This window comes from Gambusia affinis, linkage group LG09, assembly GCF_019740435.1.
Source record: "Gambusia affinis linkage group LG09, SWU_Gaff_1.0, whole genome shotgun sequence".
Lineage (NCBI taxonomy): Eukaryota > Metazoa > Chordata > Actinopteri > Cyprinodontiformes > Poeciliidae > Gambusia > Gambusia affinis.
The window spans coordinates 20,232,696-20,255,581 of NC_057876.1; the positions used below are offsets into that span (position 1 = coordinate 20,232,696).

Sequence of the window (22,886 nt, forward strand, 5' to 3'; positions counted from 1 at the left end):
TTATCCTTTCATGTTATGAACTGTTGCAGCGGCATGAAGTCATTAGCTGTCCCCATCCATTTTCCAGGCCAGTTTAAAGTGAGAGTTTTGTCACAGAAACGGGGATTAAAAACTGAAGCACTACCTGATAGACATGTTTTATTGGGCCTGGAATGTAACTAGCGTCCTTTACATGGCCCTAATATGCAAATCAATGTTTGCATATTTCCACATATGTTCTGAACCACTGTATAATTAACTGTTGTTACTTTTATTAAAAACCTATTAAATAATTGGTCAAATTAAAGCAGCATTGTTTAAGAAGTATAAAAATTAGCATCACTATTCTTGATCAGTCTTATTTCCCTCTGAAGTATACTTCACATCAATGCTTCTGCTTTAAATGATTCATATTAGTGACATTTTTCAACTTCAGATTTTCAGAAACACTAATAAAAGTAATCTATTTATTGATGTATTTGATCACTGAAAATGCCATTTCTCTCTATGTTGTACTTTTTAACTGTGTGGGGCTGATTTAACAAACCAGAAGGTAGTCGTCTGATCTGCAACAGGTTCATTTCACATTTTCATTACTGTGGGTGTACATGCAGAGTTTAAAACATCGTTCGTCTAGCGGCTGATGACATTTCATGTTGTTAAACAAATTAATGGTCCTGCTGCCTTTTGTGGCAAAGCTTTTATTTCATGTTTTGCAGATAAACACAATTGTTTCCCCTTGGGAAATCTGAACCACTACCTGGTACTAAATATGATAATTTTTTTCTTTAAGGCACATCATTGTTCTCTTCTTCAGTTACTGTCTCTGCAATGCTTAACTTGTTTAAGCTTTCAGATTTTCCTTTCTTTGTGTTTCTTCTCTCTCTTGTTGATACATAAATGACAAAGGCAGCAAATGACTGAAGTATTTATTTGGCAGCTTTTTCTTAATGCCCGTGGCACACACATTGTTGTAATTTGACATGAAAAGAACTTGCAGTGTGTTGAGGGACGGATAATCTGATCAATATTAGGAATACGCTTTTCTCATGCTGTAACAGTGCAGTGCTTTGTTTGGGATACTTACACACAGGTTGACAAATAGACGTTATTTTTCTGCTTTGCATCTTACCAGACCTATTATACCCAATATATAGCAATAGCCCATATCTATAATGATCCCTTAGCAGGAGAGGCAAGTGCGTTGAAAAACAGCTCAGTGAGCACAACAATTTAAATCACTAAACCCATAGTTGAATAGGTAATAGAAAAAAGTGCAGTAAAGGCATCAAATTTGGCACTTCTTTTTCTACAGATATAGATATTGTCAACAAATCCAATATTTACAGTATAAAATGAACCCCAGCCTATCTGTGGTTCAATACTGACGGATTGACGTATTCACGGATTTTCAGTGAAATTTAACTCCAAATTATTTGCTGAAAATTTACCTATTTTCAGCAATGTTCAAAATAAAAGATGGTTTGGAAAGGTGAAATAAATAGGAGCTACATGACATGATTAGCTTGTGTTTGCAAAGCAGCCAGTCCAGGAGTGCCGCTATTTTCAAGATTGTAGATGTTAGCTCATATGGTAGCACTAATCCAGTTCCCATTGTGTGTACGTGTGTACATTAAAGTGTATTTGGTGTATGAACTACTAACATTTTCAGTTATAAGCATTTTTAGAGGGAATATCAAGTATTCACGGATCTTAGCTATAATTCACCCATCCGTTAATCCATTTTCTAACACCCTTGTCTCTAGTGGGGTCGGGAGGTGCTGGTTCCTATCTCCAGCTAACGTTCCGGGCGACAGGCGGGTTACCCTGTACTGGTCAGCTATAATTCAGTATTCTATTAATCACATTGGATGAATTCAGTATTCATCACAAAGATTGTAATGTTACTGCCTGCTTGTATTAATTTTACCCAATACCTGTTAAGGTTGTCTTAACACAATTAGGGAAACATATTGTCTATTCTACAATATATTGCATTTCTAGTCTATTCTACTCCCAACCACAATAAAATATACCTACCCATATCTTATTGTTGTTTTACTAGCCTTAAACAGTATTTCTCTAAAAAAAAAAGAAAAAAAAAAGGTATCGCTATTTGCATTCAGTTCACTTGTAATATTACATTAGGAAACAAGAGCAAAGTTAGATTCTAACACAGTTTCAGTAAATTTTTTTTGTCATCATCTCAGCCTGGGAAGAATGTAAAGCTGAACAGCTACAGAATATGTGGCAGTTGATAATTTTACATAGTTTTATTATCTTTTGTTAGATGTCTATCTCCTTTTCTATCAGACAAAATTAACAGTTTTAAATGCGAGGGCTTTGTATATTTTGCCCTCGATTTTAATTATAGTACAATTAAAGTAAATAGACATCCCATAGTAAATAAGTTAACAAAAGTCAATACCACATTAATTTACCAGAGTTTCATTGTCAGTTTTCTGAATTGTTAGATGAGTTGTATTGGCAGGAAGTACGTTAACTCTGCATGAGCTGTTTGTTGCAGTTATTCATTTGGTTATAAATTACACATATAACCAACACATCAACTGTCAACAGATTTCTCCCTATAGAAACCACTAAAGACAACCCAAAGATTAACATATTCATCCTTACTTAGAATATATATTTAGTTAGATACTGATGTTTACCAGCTAAAGTTGGATTCACAGCAATTAAGGTTTATTAATGGATGTCCACCTGTGTATGCAGAGAAGTAATTTATGTATGTGAAATGATCTATGTTGGCTATGTTTCATATGTGAAAAACAGTTTCCTTCTGCATCTTAATGCAGTTCATTAAAGTGCTTTAACATAACAGGATGCCCACATTTCACCATATGGTCAGTATTTCACCACTTGATTACTAGACTGTGTGGACAGTATTTCATGCTCAAAACCCACATATATTATGCATTACTGGGATGACTGGATTTTCTTCAAGAATAAATTAAGTGTACAGCTTTATATTTTTCTGGCATATATTATTGAAGCAGTTTGTAGAAAATGTTAAGTACTGAAGTTTTACAGGAAATTATTTTCTATTGACTTCAAACATTATCAAAAAAGCAATTCTTTTTTCAGAGGAGATCAAACTTGGTTAATAGCATTTTCCCCATAATGACAGTTATTAATTTTATCTTGCATGAAGTTTGTGGTTGTGATGTCTGTTCATTGTGCTATTTATTTCCATCCAACATAGATTAGCTGTCATTACCATGTTTTTCAAGAGAAACATTTTCTGCTCCTATGTCAGGTTTTTAATGGAAACAATATTTCATTTTAGAGCAAGTTGAGATGTTTTTCCCCTCTTTTCCTTTTATTCAAGGCCTTCTGTCTCAAGGGCAAATGGTTATTTCTCCCTTTTCCATTTTGTACATTTATAGTTTTGTCCATTTTATACAGGACTTTTGGGAGTACAAAATCTAGCCTTTTGCCACATGCATTTTGTGTCAACCGTAAGCTGATTTGTACCTGCTTCGACAATTCAATTCAGTTTATTTATGCACTACTATTTCTCAACAAATGTGGTGTCAAGGTACTTGCTTCAATTCAGCCAAATATACACTCCAATTGATATTAAACATCACCAATTTATAAGCTCAACTTATTCTGTAAATTAGTTTTAAATGTTTTCTGACCAAGGAAACTCAGCAGAATTCATCAAGTCACTGACTTGCAGCATTCACTCCTGGATGAGCATGGAGCGACAGTAGACAATCGCTTGTGTTGTTGTTGACTTCATAGCAATTCCTCATTCTAAGGATGCATTTTACGAAAGTAGAGAGAAAAACTCCCCCTTAACAGAATGAAACCTCCAGCAGAACCTGGCTCTGTACGAGCAGCCATCTGCCACGACCGACTGGGTGCTTGAGAAGACAGAGCAGTATCCCCCCAAAAAATACAGGAGAAGTGACATGCTAGTACTTTTTATACTTAATTACTCCCCCTGGATATCTTAGGCTCAGGAAACCATTACGCTGCCATGTTGATTACAGTGTTTTTCCCTCCCTAAGTTTCAGCCATGAGGTTTTTAGGTGGTAACAAGGAATTAAATAAAAATACCTTGACACTAGATAGGGACTTAAAAAATTGTAAAAGAACCCTGTTTAGATTTAGCCTTATACTTACTGCTTGGATTAAATGATTATATAGTTGTGTAAATTACAAAATTTTGTTTTCATACTAACATAATTTATTGTGCTTCCTCATAGTGTTCTTCGTTTATCTTCTGTTAACTTATTAATTGCTCAAATCCATCTTAAAAGACTGTTAATTCTGTGAACCCTGCAGTTACAACAAAACAGCACAAAAACTGGCTTAGACAAAACTTCATTCTTGTCAGGAGACTTGAAAAACAAAAAGCAACAAATTAACTACATCTGCCTCTTTGAAGATTTACATGAGATATTAAATTTTCAAATTTCCTTGCAGTGCACTCACAGTAAATAGATGTACGGTAAATGTGCTACATTGTATCCACTATGAGGGCATAGCTGTGGGCTTTATAATGGGTTCCCTTTAATTTTAAACACCGACCTGAAGTGCATCACCAATTTTAGCCTCAGGCAGTTTGAATTACTGTTGAAAATTGTCTCTACAATAGAATTCATCGTTCCCATTGGTCAGTCATTTCAGTCTAGTTTGATTGCTGCTTTAGGCTAAATCTCTTCATCAGATCTAAATGAACACTGATTTTGTGTGAAGTCTGCAAAAGGTGTGAAGTAAATTAATTTCATACCTGAATAATTCTGGAGACTCCGGTGACATTGATGGGTGGAGAGATGCTGGATGCGTCTGAAGTTAATTCAGCGCTGGAAATGGTGTTGTGTTGATAATGTCGAACAGATTTCAGACATGCTTGACCTTTTCAAATACATGAGCTGATCAACATTATGAACTATACCCTGGTTTTGTACAAAAGAACCAGTCATCTAAGGTTCCTAAATGCCTTTGGACAGGGTAGTTATTTTACTAAAAGCCATACTTTTTGAAAAAGATAAAAGCTACAATAGGGTATTGATGGCAGGTTTTAATCCTGTTAATTAAGCTAATTGCATAATTAATTATGATTAATTATGCAAGGATACTATGGAAAGAAGGTGCTTACTTCATTGTTGGATCATATTTCCATTTAAAATTTTTCTTTTATAAAAACTAATATTTTTATCTTGGTAGTTCAGCTTGCGTGTTTATCTCTTTTACTCCCAGTGGTAAATCCCTCGCTGGCCGTCAGCCAGCTCTTCCCCAAACAATAAAAGTTTAAATCACTAGTTCAACAGAAATGCCATGTTATCCTCTTAGATTTCGTTGACAGACTCTCGGCTGTCACTGCAGTTTTTTGATGAAAAATTGCTCCTTAGCGGCAAAAACAATCTGAAACGACTTCAGCTGGAAAGCCAGGATACAATTCTGGCAAAGCTTTGTCTGACAAAGACAAGCATTTAGAGCAAAAGGAGCTTACTTGCTTCTGCCCTTAAGAGCAGGTTTTGAAATCAAATATTTGAATCATACCATAGATCAGCTGTTATCCTTTTCAATTTAGGCTCTTTTTTAAAATATATATTATTTAAAACAAAAGTATATTTTATTTTTCCTAAAATTGTGTTTTGAACCATTAAGGAGGATTGATATATTTTACACACTAATTAATACTGTAATTCAGTCAATTCTGAATTGTGGTGGTTATCCACTTTGAGATATCTCCTGGCATGTTTTTTTGCATCTACAGTACCTTCCCTTTTCACATTTTCCTCATGTCACAACCACAAACTGGAATGTATTTGGAGGGACTAACAGAAAGTAGCCCATAATCCTGAGATGGAAGGGATCTGATTCTTGCTTTTCAGGGTTTATTTTACAATGAACATAGTTTGCCTTGCTATTGTATTCAACCCTATGAGTGAATGCTTCTATCTTTGTATAATGTAGAGACGGAATATTTTCTTCTCCTTGAGTTCATTCTGTTTGGATGGAGAGAATCTGTAAATGTCAGTTTTCAATTGTTGCTACAGATTCTCAATTTGATTGTTGTCCTTTTTGAAGGTGAACCTCAGTCTGAAGCGTTTTGTAGCCACTAGCAGCAGTAGTCTCCATTGAAGAGATTTGGTCCATCTGTGGAAAACCAACATGACTTTAATTTGCGAGTCTTAAAATTAGAGATACATGATATATTGGCATTAAGATCGGCATTGGCTGATGTTTATTTTCAACATATTGGCACATAAGTAAAAGTGGGCAGATTTGACCAATTTATGTGTGTTTCAGTTTTGATGAATGTGTTTCGGGAAGGTTGGCTGTGTAGCATTTATTCGGGCTTGTGATAGTGAGGGAGCATTGGATTATGCTGTTTTAACTGAAGTAAAAGATGTATCCTTTTCCTTTTTCGAAAAAAAAGAGAAAAAAAAGAGATATATAGATTCGCATGTAATATTGGTAAGTATTATATGACACCAGATATTGATATCGGCCCAGATTTTCATATCAGTGCATTCAAACATGAAATAATGTGCAGAGTGTGAGAGGACACTATTCTTGAACCTAGTGTAGAAATAGAAGGAAAATAGTTGAGGATTATAGGTTATGCTTCATTTGCTTAGAGTGTGTTGTGCTCTTACTCAGTTCAGAGAGATTGACTTTTAATTTCTTCCTCTTATGATCCAGGCATTTTTCCTTCTGAATCTTAACCTTTACCACTTTGTGAAACAGGTGATGCTGACCTGGAAGATAACTGACAGCTGTTGAGAACGAGGAATAGCACAGACTATTAAGAGGTTGGACATTGCTTGGCCTGACCTTCTGATCAATGCACTGCCTTTTAGAGCAGGAAGAACGGAGAGCAGCACTCACTTTTTCCCTCACTAATAAAGACGGCTCAGAGAGTAGCTCCTATGCTGAACTGCCAATACTTTTAACACCCCCATTGATTCTCATTACTGGTAATGGTTTCTTTGCTAGTCTGAGGCAGACTTTGAAGAGAGAGTGGGTAGAAAGGGGTGTAGTTAAGAGCTCTGGTCAGGAGTTGAGTTATTTTATGACCTCAGTCAATTGAATTTGCAGAAAAGATCTCGGGTGTCAAAGTGTTGATTCTTCCTGTTAGTTTAATATCCAAAAGGTGTTTGTGACACTGTTCAGAATTTCATCAACTTAGCAGGAAAAGCAGTATTTCAGATTTGTCCAATCCTTCCAACGTTATGGATCCATTTTTTACACTCCTGAACAGCAGTCATGCCTTAGGTTATTATGACATGACTGTCTTACCTGTCCACTGTCTTGTGAAGTAGCTTCACAAGACAGTAGACAGATCTGCAGTAGTAGGTTGAGTGAATGAAGTGAAAAACAATTGTTCTAATTGGACTTTAAAAAATGAGAACACAGAAGTCTTATTAAAAGGGAGAAAAACCATTCCTCATTTGCTGTTGGTACTAAAGTGGTACATACGTATTTATCTTGAGAAACAGCTGTATTGTTGTGAGACTTTCTAGAAAAATCATTTTCTCAATTTTTCCTTCTTGCTACAGTATTTTTAATGACATCTGCTGTGGCTGCTTTAGGTCTGGCAGCTAGGGTTACACAAGGTTAGTGTAAGTCCTATTCCTTCAGCAATATAACAGCTGGACCGTGTATTGTTAGTTTAAGAAGAGTGAAGAACAGCGTAGGGCTTTTCTTAGTGCAAAACATGTTTGTTTTTAAATGCTAATAGGCATTGACTGCTCACTGGTACCAAGGCATTCCAAGTTTGTTTTTTTTTAAGTTACAGTTTTAAGTCTTGTAAAAAAAATTTCCATCAAGACATTCCTACTGCTTCAAGTCCTTCTAATGAGATGCCAGAGAAAGTACAAACGTTTTCTGTGAGTTTACACAGTAATACAGAGCTGCCTCTTGACGATCTGTTGCTTTGAACTACTAGTTGGTTGAGTTAAAGAAGATGCTCACACTTTTTCTTAGGTTCATGAAATACAAATTCAGGTGGTTGGGAATATTTACATTTCCCAGAAAGAAGAGTGATTGGAGTACCTCCAATCACTCTTCTTAAGGTAAAGCTGTTTAATGATACAGTTTTCCCCTAGTTGTGAAGCAGCTGACTGATGCCTGGCTACTAGAGCAGATAATCTGACTAATTACAAAGCTAAGAAAGGATATTAAATATGCAATGTACACTTTTACCTAAGAACTAAGAACACATTTAGCTTGTGTTTATTAAAAACGTTTGCTCAAGTCTAAATCAAATTAATACTTTTATTATATTTTAGAGTGTTGTCTTGTAGATTACCTGGTTTTTGGGGTCCTTACATCAATGCAATTAGATCATAATTTTTTTCTAAAACAAAAGATCTAATTGAATCTAAGTCTAAGTACTTAGATTCTTCTGTGAATGCCTGGAAATTAGCTTTTTCACTGACATTTTTTCCAGAGCATATCTAAGATATTTGTAAGAAAATGCAGATATCAGCTGGTCGCATTTAACACATTATGTATGTGCTAATACATCAAGCTTTATTGGCTTATTTCACCGAAAGGAATGACTTTTTAAGGTCCTTAGGTAGTTTTGTGATTCCTGTAAGTCAGTCTGTTGGTATCAAAGCAACATTTGGCTCTAATCATGAATAAAACTTGACAATATTGTTATTTTGAGAATTCATGATTTGCCTCATTTTACCTCAGTGAATTTACTGTGCTGCAGCACGCTGCCTGTGGCATTTTTGTCTTTTCACTCAAATATTCAGGGATTAAGAAGACATCATATTGTCCTAATTTCTGTGGTACGTTAGAGGATTTATTAATAACAATAGCACATGAAAAAAACATTGCAAATGATTATGTAAGTGGTGGTGTGCTGATGATAAATGCATGTAAAGAAGATGTCCACAAGCTGAGCATGTAATGTCCTTGTAACTCCAAGAAGTTTTATTGTGCTGCAGTTATGTATAGAAGAAATAATTGTTCCTGCTAAAACCTCATGCTGAGCACGTGGGCCACAGGTTATTCTGACAGAACTCAACCTTCCTCTGTTTGCATACTTGTAGATGCTTCATTGAGCAAGGTGATTCATAACCAGTTTGGAAATGAAGATGACATTTGTTGCCTTCTTTGGCTCAGTAATCTATGGAAATGAGCCTAGAAGCTGATGGAGTACCAAATGTGTGTGAAACTGTTTGTTTTGTGTGTTATTGTAATCCAAAGCAAAATGTTTTTTGTCTAAATGTAGTTCTAACTGCTTCAGTCTTGTCACTCAAAGGCTGGGTTGAAGATTTTAGAAGTCCTTTGTGCGTTTTATATATTTTAAATATCATCTTTGAATTACAGGGTGAATTTGTGTTTGCTCATGTGAGGAGCTTTTCTATGGCTACAGCACTACAGATATCATCTCCATGGCAAGCAAGATCTGTGCTCTTCAAAGCTGAATAACGTTATTTCTTATGGTTCATTAGAGTTGTGTGATGATGTTTTTGCCTGCCATGACCCTGTCTCCTTGTATCTTCCTTTTTTCTTAGTAAGCTGATTTGTTTAAGAGATTTTTTTCTGCTACTGCCCTTGGCTAATGGATTTGTATTCATAATGAATGATGCAGCTTGTGTACATAAAAGTGCTGGTTCAAATCATGATGTTTTTCTTCTTCTCTGCTGTCTAAATGTTCTCTGCTGTTTTGGATTTCTTATTGTTGGCATAAAACTCTTATGTTGTCTGAGCCTACCTTGAACCAACTCAGACACTACTCTGAGTCTTACTTGGAGCTTTAATCTGAGGTGTTCATGAGTTTTTGATCTTGTGGCTCATATGTCATGCACATGATATAACATTGTACTGAATAAATCTGACTGAGTAATTTTTACCTAATAGTGCGTGGCAAGAATGTTCAATATTGCAATTGCTTTCTTAAATTAGAGTATGTAATGTTTCAGGAGTCTTGCATTCAAAGTCTGCTTAAAGATATTCTATTTGGCTGGCTGGATTAGCTGCTTTTTACTATTCTTGATATAGAGCTCAGTGACCAAGATGCTAATGATATATAACGAAGATGTGGCTTTTTGGGAAAACCCAGATTCCTTACATTATATCCATAAATACAGTCTTCCACATTTAATAGTTGATGCTTTATTTTGGATTTTTTTATATCTCATTTCAGTTCTATAAACCAGAGTACTACTTTTGTTCTCTCTGGATCTGGACAGGCTCAGTAAATTTAAACATTTTCAAATGAGTTTCTTCTGCTTTGTGCTGCATCTTGAGACATGGTTCCTCTCATCACAGGGTACGAGGATATCAGGATGCTTGAGATTAACTTAATGAACTATTAATGTTGCATTTTATTCAGAACAGATTTCCATATCATTATCAGTCGACGAAATTACGTCCCACTTTAATTCCCAGTGTGGAAGCAAATGGGTCAGAGCTGGTTTTTTTAACTGGGCATGCTGTCCATCAGCGCGGACCTAGATAAAAATATTTAAGATTAAAAATTGGATAACACTAAATACTGTTATTTGGGTTTTTAATCACAGCAAGTGTCTTTCTGTTAAAATAATTTGAAGTTTTTTGACATTATGCATTACAAAATACCCACTGGTGTCATCTGTGAAACATATGTGCTTTATTCTGTGTTTTATTTCATCAAACTACTCTTTGTTCTTATTTCCTGTCATTCATGGTTCTAACCACAACTAAATATCTCCACTTTTCTCTTTGTAATATTTCTTCCAGTTATACCGACTATTACTGCTATTCCCTTGTTTCTTTGTATGAGCATAAGAATGTATACATCAGATGTATTTTGAATTAGAAGTGACCTGAATGTGCAACCAGTTGAAACATAAAACAGTGAGCATTTCTCCTGAGTATTTGGTTCTCTTCCCTGATGCTATTGTTGACCCATAAAGAGTAAACATCTTTCCAAGCCCCTAGAGCTTGTGCAGCCTCCTGATCTCACAGATCTCCTTACTATGTACTTAAATTTTATTTCTGCTGTGATTTTTATTTTATTTTATCACCTTTTCTTGCTTTAGTTACTACTTTCATACTCTTTAACCCTTATAAGAGCAAAAGTTCTTTAATAACAACATGAAAAAGACAAGAACACGTCCTTACAGGTTTTCCACAGCATGCCTTCTCCGTGTGTTATAAATATTACTTTGAGTTTATCATGATTGCAAGTTCATTCATGAAATGTTCAATTTTAAAAGTTTTGGTAACCCATCAGTTGATTAATATTTCATATTTATAGTTTGTAAGCTCAGAAATATATATTAAGTAATAATCCAGTTAAAGACATGCCAATTTAAAGACCACAGATTAGGGAAGCTCAATTTCATGCAAGTTTGGTATTATCCTCTCTGTTTCATGACAGTCACTCAGCAGAAAGAAGTGTCTCTTTCTGCTGAGTAATGTAATGTAATCTTACATTACTGAATCTTTGGACTGTTTTTGTTCACTTAGTAACAGTTTCGTTTTCTCTTGTATGATTTTGTGTTTTTACCTGCATAAACTACCTCCAGCTTTTCCACCCCAATTTTTTTCATAATTTGCATAACACGTCTCATGTAGGTAAAGCATGTTACTACAGAGTAACACTGCTTCCTTGAGTTCTCGTTTGGGAGCAGACCTGCCTTTGGGCCTAGTTTCCAAATAAGAAACACTAACAAACTTGGGTTTATAAACATTTAGCACCTGTAAGCAGTTTGTGCATCTGCTTCTTATTTTCTAAAGTTATGTATTTTGAGCAGTATTATTGTTACTACTAAGGTCAATAAACAAATAATTAGACTCACTCATTTTTTTATCCCCAACCATTTTCAGAGCAGCAGTTTGTTGACAGTTGTTAGTAATTATAATATCTCGAACTCATGTCTGCCTCCAGTCTTTTGCATTTTTAAAGAGAAGTCTGGGGGTTGAATTACTGGTAGGCTGGAACAGCTTTTAAAGCACCTACACATACTTCAACGCTCTTTTTCTAACACCCACACATATTATTGAACATGATTTCTTTTTCTCCTTTTGTCTCATCAGGAGAGGTTGTGTGGAGCTGCTTTAATGGTAGAGAACAGTAAAGTATGCTACTGCTAATTTGAAATAAGTTTTAAATCTCAGGTATATGCCCCATATGTGAAAGCTTGATCTTTCATTAAATTCTGCAGCATTCATTTCTTTATTAAATTTGAAATGAAAGGGAAGTCATGGTCAGAAAGTAATCCCTAGAAATGCCAATATTTGACAGGATTGCATTTTCACAAAAGGACAGTTTTTATTCTTTTAAACATATTTATATGGCACTATATTATATAAATATTTTATTAAAATATAGATTCAATCATGAATCCAGTTCAGTCCAAATTCAATTTAAATTACGGTACTCAAATTAATTTCAGTACAGTTATCAGATTCAGATCAGTTACATACAGTTTTGTTGGATCCTGATTATGACACATTACAATGAAAGCCTGTTATAAAATGCCAAAAAATGCTATCTTAAATAAGTCCTGCTGATTGAATAAAAGCTCTGAATATGCATGCATGTTCTAAACTCGTATTACAATATAGTCCTACCTAGTAGTCTGTATAGAACACAACGGTTTCTATTTCTTAAAAGAGAAATTTTAAAATTTAACAACAGTTGTCAGGCTAGAGTTAGGCCACCTGGACAAAAAGATGGTCAAAACCTTTTGAATTATTACAATATCACTTTATGCAATATACTTATTGTGAAGAACCACACAGTTTGAAGTGTTAGTTTATTTAAACTCTGTATGGCTGTGATATACTTTACAATTGTTACAAATACAATTGTTTTAAGGCTTTCAAATGGTAAAGAGATGGTACTAGGTACAAATACCTAGTATTTGTAGTCACTAGGTAACTACAAATATTGTATGTTGACGTCACTTTTTTAAAATAAAGTCCTTCTTGTGATAAAAACTTTACAAACTAACAAAACATTAAATTTTTCTTCCTATAGCTGGATGGACTATTCATTTTCTGGGCTCTATGAATGTTGAGTCATATTGCTATGGCAACTTTCATGAATATGATCAACTATGCATATTTTCCTAATATGTAGCTGTAGTGGTATGTAATATTCAAAGTACCAAGTTTGCAGATATAAACACTTATCATAATGCATCACATCAGCTAGCATGGAGTTTTGTTATTTTTATGTAATTATTGAACATGTTTCAGCCAAAATGCCAAGCTGGACTCATTCACTCTCAGGCATGAGATTAACAGGTAGTTGGAGACTTCCAAGTCAAGCAACTCAAATAAACAGTGGTACACAATCGTCAGCATGAAGATGGAGGTAAATCAGGGTCTACAAAAGATAAAGCAATCTGACGGCAATGTGTGTGTGCTATTCAGAAAGACAATCAAGTTTCTTTTCACTGTTGACATTTACTTATCAAAGAAATTGGCAGTAAAGGAGTTGTTAGCTTTCAATCTCAAGGACACAACATAGCTCATGGCTACTGTGTGTATTGAAAATAAAATGGAAGGGTTTTATTTTGTCTATCTGTCTACCTATCTCTTAAATTAAATTTAAATAAATGTTACTTCCTCTGCCACTAGTTTTAGAGTTCAGAAAGGAAGTTGTATTTGACTAAATTTAAAATGTACTTTTACCAAAATTGGTATTGGGAATAACTGTGATTAGTTGCATTTAGAACATTGGAAATACTCCCAAGAAGCCTGTAGATTGACCTTATTTCACACAGATGCCATCTGATCCTGTCATGGTGGCATCTAGTCACTCTGTAGCCCAATTGAGCATCTTTGTTTTTTGTTTGCTTTTCCTCTGCCAATCACAGCAATCTTCATGGCTTTACTGCTGCTGGAAGGAGCAACTGTCAAACAGTGATGTTCCCATATGGGGAGTTTAAATGGTCTGTAAAATGTTTAGGTGGGTTGTTAAGCGTCAATGTGACATCCAAGTGAATATCAGCACACAGGTCTTCCCTGGATGGCACATTAGTGGAAGACAGAGCTGCTTATTTTTTCATTCTGTCTTCAATACATATAGTCAACTAATTAGAGTAGTCTATATGTACATATGTAGCATTTTTCAATTTAGGTTTATCTTATAAAATGATACTTGAAACATGGTGCAACATCAAGAAAAATGAATTGTAACAGAGGGCACTGCCATTAATTGCCTTTTCATAGGAAACCTTGCACTGGCCCTCTTGGTCCTCATCTCTTTGCCTCTGGGCACTGGGTGTAAATTATTGTCCTATAAATAGGTTTCCAGTCTGATTACACCAGGTGGTCTAATCTGCCAGTTCCACATCTTGCTCCTTGCTCAGGAAGGTGGTGAAGTGATTATTTGTCTACATTAACACTGGCTCCAGTCCTACAGATGGGCATGTTGTTTCACATTGACAAAGGTGACAACCTAGTTTATTTTTACATTTCACACCACCATAAAAGGAAAGGTGTCTAACTGGACTCCCGCTCATTCTTGAAAACTTGAAGAAGTTCCGAATTTATTTTTATTTTTTTTTTTCAGCTCTGGATAGTTTTATAGCCAATGAAATTTTGTATTTTCCTGAAGTAGAAAGTAGTCTTAATCTTCAGTTTGCCAATTTTTACCTTGATTTCAACTCCTCACACAACATGGACTTACTCCAGTGAGTATGTTAAAATTAGTGTACAAGCTAAAATTAGCCAAAATGCTAATGTTAGCCTAAATGCTGTCAGTGGCATGTGGGGTATAACTAACATGTTGTCTTACATTGAACTCCTCCATTCATTGTGCTAAACAAGGCTAATGCATAAGAAAAATAGCTAAAAAAATAGCAGTAGCCTTATAGGGAAAGAGCTACTGCTAATGTGGGCAGTAGCTATTGCTAAAGTCAACAGTGCTAATGTTTGTGCTAATGTTAATCCACTGCCTTCTGATTTTTACTTTTGCAAAAGTAAAAATCAGATGTTTACTTTGTTGCACTTGGTTACCAGAAAACATGCTCATCTCTTAGCAACAGATTAAAAACAAGTATTGTTATTGTTCAAAAAACAAAAGATTTCTTCTGCTCATTTGAAATACCACTTATCTTACACTACATACTACTTAACAAGAATTGTGCAGTTGATGAATTTGGCAGAAAAGTGAAAATGTTTTGTTTTTTTGTCATTGATGGTAAATATAAAATAGACATTCAACACAAAAGTAAAAATCTGATTTATACTTTGTGGCACCAAAAAAAAAACACAAAGTTAATTAATGTTTATAAACTTAAGCTCTTTTGAAATACTGTGTATCTGCTTAGATGCAGGAAATTTACAGTTGGTAAAATTGCAAATGTAAAAGTCAGACGTTTACTTCGTGGCACTTGGTTACCAGAAAACGTGCTCATTTCTTAGCAACAGATTAACAACAAATATTCTTATTGTTCAAAAAACAAAAGATTTCTTCTGCTTTTGTGAAATAGCAGAAGAAATCCGCTAGAATTGAACTCAACAAGAATTGTGCAGTTCATGAATTTTGACAGAAAACACAAAATGTTTTTTGTTTTTTTTTGTCATTGGTGGTAAATATATTATAAAACATATATACTTTTCTGTAGTAAGTATTCCTCCAAGGTGGCATCTGTAGATCTAACTGGAAGCTCTCCCTTTTTTGTTGGAACTGCATGTTCCGCCATCTCTGTAGTTCTGTACGTCTCTGCCCTCCTTAGTATTCTGTTGCTATGTTGCTATGGTAATTAATCCCCTTTGAAAACTGTCATGTGTGAGTGAGACACAGAGGGGGAAACAAAATTCTATCTCTGTTTTGAGCTTAACTGATACAAAACAGTGTCAGTTAGAATTTGTAGTAAACCTTATTTTTCAAGCTTAAGGGTTACAAACCCTTAAGACATGAAATTTGAGATATTCCAGAGTCCCCAAAAGCAGCAAAATTTGCTAATGGAAATCAGAAGCAAACTTCATTGAAATAAGACAAATTCCCCAAAATTAATAATTTTAATTATTTGCAGTCAAATGTCTTTTGACACATGCTCTGCTTATTAATAAAACCTTTTGTATGAACACAAAGTTTAGCTATCTTGCTTATTACTTATTAAATATGATTGCATAATGTAACGGCTAATATAACAAGGTCATAATATCTGTGTATGCAAAATATAAACTTTTATTTTCCTTGCAAATATAATGTTTAGCCCATTGGACTGAATTTTCAGCAGATATTTACACTGGCGCGATGCTGTAAATTGATATACATTTTCAGAAAATTTATTGTTTGATGCCTGAAAAATTTTCAAAGATTTCAGGCACTGAAACAAAAGCTTCAGCAACATCATTGTTGTATCTCCTTAGTTTATTTCTTTGATTTTTTTAATAATATCAAAATAGTTTAAGGTTCTCTGTATATTTAAGTTTTGCAGTTTTATTATTGGGTTAGGATAATTGAAATATTAATTTAGAGGAGGTTTTAACTATATTTATTATCCTAAAAAACTAACTTTTATGCAGTTACTTTTTGTATATAAATAGTGTTTTTGCTAGTTTGCCATCTCAGTCTAAATCACCCCACTCATTCTGTCGAGTTGTGTGTGGGGTCTGTCTACCTCGCAGCTACTCCCATCATCGCTTTTCTCCCCGTCTTCAGTTATTTCCTATCAGCGATGCCAACGTGTCACCAGGAGCGCTAAAGTCTAATGGCTATGGAAACATTTTCTGGGACACCTGCAGCAGACCTGAAGCCTGCAAGTCTGCATAGAGAACAGAGGGAGGTTTATCTGGGCTGGCAGGCCTCGCCTTCACTGCCTTGCCAATAGAAACAGCCGCACATAACTTGGTGCTTCACAGCCAGATAAGGCCTGCAGACAAAGAAGCACTGCTGCTAAGCTGTGCTCAATATGACTAAGGGAGAAAATAAGATATATACCTAATAACTCATTTCACTTTGTTCTAGTTGCATGTTTTACTTTCTGGCTTTAAGTTGAGAGCTTTTATCTTATGTGAATGACAAGGGTCAAAGTGCAAGTAATTCAGGACAGAAAAATAAAGTAAGTCAGGAAAGCTGGTTTGAGTTATGTCACTTTTTGCTAAACTTGGACTGTGGAAAAATAGAACAGAGAAGAAAATGTTGGACCTAGAATTAGATGGACAGTGATATAGTTTATTTTGCTTTTGAAAAGAAACATTGAAAATGTTGCAGTTTATAAAAAAACAGATATCTAGACCCAGTGAGAGAATGGTTTATAAACAAAGGTTTCTCAGTATGTTTTTTGCCTTTTATAAAAAAAAAGTACAATAGACAAAAGTGAAATATGTCCTCAAACCCTCCAGTTTCAATACATATATTTTAGCTCTGTTGAACAATTTTCCAACTATTTCTGGTGCAGGTTTTAGTTTTCCTCTTCAGCAAACTTGACTAACACTGGAATAATATATTTAACTTTTTTTGTTGTTACATGTAAAGTGGTGTCTTGTTATTATTAGATAATAATGCTTTTTCCATGAGTGTTGTCATCCTTTGGCAGCCAAAAAGTGGAGAATTGTTATAGTCTACTATATTATGGAAAATACAAAAAGCAAGTTTTAAAATGATTGCATTGGATAATCACATTAAATCTCTGACAATGTTCTTTATATGAGTAAATTAATTTTTGGCAACATTTTAATGTGGGTTGAAAAGTAAAAGTACACTTTCATTTATTTAACACTTAAGTCTTTATGTGTTTGGCATACTTATTTGACTCAGAATCAATAAACAGAGTTGCTTTCATATTGCTAAACTTATTTCTTGCCCAGTATCTGTCTTTTGCTGGATGTTTTTTGTTGACCACAAGAAACATCCAAAGACACAAAAGAAAACCTAACATACCCCCAAAACCGTTCAATAGATTGCCAATATTTACACAGAGTTGTTGTCTGGTACAAGTACCAAATTAAAATAGTAGGATCATGACAATAGTGGGAACTAAAGGCAGACTTTCAGTTCCTGTAATTGCCAATACATTTTTAACATCTTTGCTCTGCATGGACTCTGACACTTTGATTGCTTTTTTTGGAAGTTTGTTAGGTTTTCCTTTGTGTCTTTGGCATTATGTCTCTAGATTGTGAAACCAGCATTGTTTCATTACCCGTATTGAATAACACTCTCCCATAACATGCCTGGGCCACACAATCTGTCACCAGTAATAATAAAAATGGATGGATACACTAACACTCATACTTGAGAATGATGAGAATAATCTGAGATAGAAGAGGCCCATCCTGTCAAAGTTTCTTATGTTTACATGTTTTGATCTGCTGCTTTTCCCTGTAGATTGTGTTCTATTTTTTATGGTTAGTAAATTTAAGTAATGATTATAAGTGAGTGTTTTTATCTCTGAACATGATGTTTATCTAACCAAACGTCTTCTGGATTATCTTTAACTTTAATGAATAGAGACAGTGTTAATTAGCTACTGTACATAGTAACACAGCAGCTTCAGCTTTAATAGACTGTTTTTTTTAATGCTTAAGCACACAAAGAGCAAGCAATTTACTCAGATACCTTAAAGGAAACTCATTTGGCACGCATCATCTAATGCGACTAAAGTATTTGCCTAGAGCAGTGGAGAGAATAAAAGCATTCAGATGATTCAGTTTTTATATTTGTTATTATTTATTGTGTGTGTTGGCATAAACGTTTCTGCTTGTTTGGCAAGAAATTAACTTTGTCACAGTGGCCCCACACACAAAGGCAAGCAGGAACTGCTGAGCCTAATGTTACGCTGTAGGGACAGTGAAGTTATTTTGCTTCATTTGAACACTTGGCAGCTTTGGCTGATGCAGAGTTCAGAAACCTATCAATCAATAAGGCCAAACAGAGATAAAGAATCTTTAAAGTAGGCATGGCCCTTCAGGAGATTCTGATCTCAAACATTAAGTGCAAATACAGTCATTGTAAAATGTTGCTGCCAAAGCTATAAAAAGCTTATTTTAAACATAATCTGTTTTTTATTACCAGACATAAATCATGTCAAGGTTGTCAAGTCGAAACAATAGCAAGTTACACTGCCTAGCAGCAAAAGACTAATCGTGCTTCTTCATTTAAAAAACAATAATTAGATAACGTTAGTATATTGATTTTGCTATTTCAGTAGTTTTACATAGATGTACATGAGAGCAGGTGTACAATTGATGCATCAATTTGCATGTTGATACCACACACAGTCTTACTCAGAGCCTGGTGTACCTTTCCTCTGTACAACACTCCACTTGCCTGCAAAGTTAGTAGCCAACTTCTTCGATCTGATTTTGAACATATCTAATGGAAAATGTAAAACAAATCAATTAAAGTATTCACATAATCACAGTTTTAAATCATTTACCTTCAATTACTGCTCTGTGGTCTACTTTTCTTGACTTTCTACATAACTAGCTGTAACAATTCGCTCTTTCTTTTTATTTATAAGAATGTCTGACTTTAAACAGAGTAAAACATTTACAACCATGTAAATTTGGGTTCGTACCACTTTTCGACTTCTGAAGATCTATGAAAAGTTTTAAAATTGCAGAGGAAAATCTCATACTGAAAAATTGTGTTTCTTGGTGTAAGTACTACATGACAAAGTCAGTTCCTTTTTACCAATGACCATCAGGATGGATAAGGGCCTAATTTATCTCACTTCCAGACACAGTGAGGAGGATGTTGAGGGAATTATGTTCAATGGTCCTTTTCCACTAGCACTAGCATGGCTTGACTTGCCTCACCTCAACATGGTTACGGTTGGTTTTCTATTTTATCTAAGTAACATCTCTAGTGGGTGGAGCTGTAGTTACAGGGCCGCACCAGAGTCCAAAAAGTAGCAAAACGTGGTCTTCTAAAAAGGGGCCTGCTAGCATGTAAACTTTATAACAGGGTAATGCTGAGTCAAGTTGTGCTGAGTAGGCACTAATGGAAAAAGGCCATTACCGGTGCAGGACTGCAGAAAGGGCCATCTTTTGGTCAACAAGTCTCTGTAACAACCATTCAATGATCTCTGCATGCCAACTGGCTGCTTGGAAGTGATGCCAGAGAAAAAGTCTGTCTGTCCAACCGTCAAAGATGTAATCATGTCAAGTTTACCAATTGCTTTTATGGCTGTTTCTGAGCTTTTCAGGCAATACACAAACCCTGATTAGGAGAAACAAAAACTGGATATGTACAGAAGCATCTCATGCCTGCGGCTAATTTATTGGGCATAAATGGGAGCTCTGTGATGGTGTTGGTGTGTTTCTTTTCTCAAGATATTGTGAACCTTGTTAAAGTACTCAAGTATCAAGCTTGAGCCTTTTAATCTGAGTTAGTTTCCACAAATAATCTGATTCCCTTGGACAGGTGTGAAAGCTCATCTACACTGCTGTGATCACAACAAACTCTGGTTTAACTAAGCAGCTGGGTGTCTTTTCTCTTGGGCGTTAACTGTGTTCTGTTCTGAGTGGGAAAGTAAACAGGCTTACCGGCAATCCACAGAGAGGAACTGATGTCTCCTATATCTATGATTTATGGACATACAGTACATTTGATCTTTTCTCAGCTTCTATGTAACCCTCAGCAGTATGTTGGTCTCTTTCCCTCTATTTCTTTTTTTCCTGCTATTCTGCATTTGGCTCATATATAACCAGCAACACACTTAATGGGTCACTGCGTATGTATATTTAATGTACAAGGAGGATATTTAAACCATAAATCCATAATCAATTTTCTTGTAAAAAATTCAACTAATGCAAGCATTCTTCCTAAGACTAATGTCATGTTTTAGCCATTAATAAATGGATAAAACGTTTAGGTTTGGAGCTATTGCACTGATCCAGAAATAATTTTTTTTTACCTGGAGTATCTAGAGTACCAGCAGTTCTTTGATTAATTATTAATATGGCTTGCCATACTCACTTACTGCTCATTTTGGGCAGCTTGATTTGATAGCGCTCCAAATGAGCTGCTATTGTAACTGCACAATTATTTTCCAGCCAGTTTAGTTTAATTTTGAAAGTGCAGTGTAAAAGTGAGGCAAAGAAAATACAGTGAAATATTTCAGCATTCACTGACCAATCAATCCTCGGCCCCCAAGAATATAGCATAACTGGGTGGGAAATTAAATATGTCAGATATACTCTCTAAAAAAAACAAATCAGTGAATCGGTGGGTTTTCCGCAAAAAATAATCAGCAAACAAGTAAATACTGAACTGTAAATAGAGTCCACTCTAATCCAAAGCCTTCTGTTGTAAAAAAAGATTTTAATGAGAAATCTCACTGGCCTCTCACAGAGCTGGGCAATTTATTGTAAATGTTTACTAGAGGAGTCTAGAGGTAAACACCTGAGTGATTTTGAAAATTAACTTGTTGAAATGTTTGGGTTCTTAGCAACATTCAGAGAGCTGTTAAAAGTAGAAGTCTCACCATATGATTAAGAGGGTGCAGCAAAAATATTTAGTTGTTTAGTCTCTTTGCTACGGTGGCCGACAGGTGCAAATGCGCAGCAAAAGAGAAAACATGCAAACAAAAAAAAGACACGCGCACAAATTAAATGCGGCAAACAAAAAGCAAATAAAATGTAGCAAACAAAAAAGAAGACAGCCCCGAATGAAATGCAGCAAACAAAAAGAGAGACGCAAACAAAAAAGAAGACACCCCCGAATGAAATGCAGCAAACAAAAAAGAAAACACCCCAGAATGAAATGCAGCAAACAAAAAGTGTTGAAAACGGAAGTTCTCCAGACCACTAGGGGGAGTCAAAGAAAATAGTATTCATTTCTATTGGACCAGATGCAAGATTCAGAGAAAGAAATTTGAAAGAAGGTAAAGGTACGTATTACTATATTTCTTTTCAGATACGCCGTCTTTTATAATATTTATAATATTATTATAAATATTATAATAATATAATATGCCTTCTTTTATAATATTCATAATATTATTATAAATATTATAATAATATAATATGTCTTCTTTTATAATATTTATAATATTATTATAAATATTATAATAATATAATATGTCTTCTTTTATAATATTTATAATATTATACAAGACGGCATATCTGAAAAGAAATACAGTAATACGTACCTTTACTTTCTTTCAAATTTCTTTCTCTGAATCTTGCATCTGGTCCCATAGAAATGAATGCTATTTCCTTTGACTCCCCCTAGTGGTCTGGAGCACTTCCGTTTTTAACACTTTTTGTTCACTGCATTTCATTCGGGGGTGTTTTCTTTTTTGTTTGCTGCATTTCATTCGGGGGTGTCTTCTTTTTTGTTTGCGTCTCTCTTTTTGTTTGCTGCATTTCATTCGGGGTTATCTTCTTTTTTGTTTGCTGCATTTTATTTGCTTTTTGTTTGCCGCATTTAATTGGTGCGCGTGTCTTTTTTTTGTTTGCATGTTTTCTCTTTTGCTGTGCATTTGTACCTGTCGGCCACCGTACTTTGCTGGCAAAAATACATGCAGACTTACCCAGAGATTACAAATCATGAGGTGATCTCATTCGAAAAGGATTTACAACTGGCAGCTACAACAAACCACCTTCAAATTTTCCAGCAAGGATAGGTTTATTAATATTTTTGCTGTGGGCAAAGATGGAACTCCATTATGCAGCTCAGATCTCTGTGGCTCTATGAATACCGAAAAGACACTGTCTTTGCCGCACTAGTTTTTACCAAATCTGTATACGTAAACCTTATACATACGCATTTACTATTTTTAAAATTACAGCAGTCTAACTAACAAGGCGATGCTTTATTACTGACTTTAATGGTTTAAGATTAGTGGATAAGCTTTTGAACGTAACCTCAATTTCAACACAATTACCTGACTGGTCAGGATTGCAGACACATTGCTTATAATGAAGTTCATAATGTTATGTAACTTAATCAACCATGATGATGCTGAGTGGAATAAGTGGGAATTAGTATTCACTGTGTGTCAATATGA

The 22,886-nt window shown here is 35.0% G+C and overlaps 1 protein-coding gene and 1 long non-coding RNA gene across 4 annotated transcripts in view; one reads left to right on the plus strand and one right to left on the minus strand.

Annotated features, from left to right (window-relative positions):
• enox2 (ecto-NOX disulfide-thiol exchanger 2) overlaps nucleotides 1-22,886 on the plus strand; it is a 196,260-nt gene that overhangs the window by 6,136 nt on the left and 167,238 nt on the right. The window lies entirely within an intron of this gene.
• On the minus strand, nucleotides 5,843-15,643 carry LOC122837081. Its single transcript, XR_006371685.1, has 2 exons — nucleotides 15,539-15,643; nucleotides 5,843-6,114 (listed from the first exon to the last, which is right to left on the minus strand). It is a non-coding gene; the product is annotated as an uncharacterized LOC122837081 (long non-coding RNA).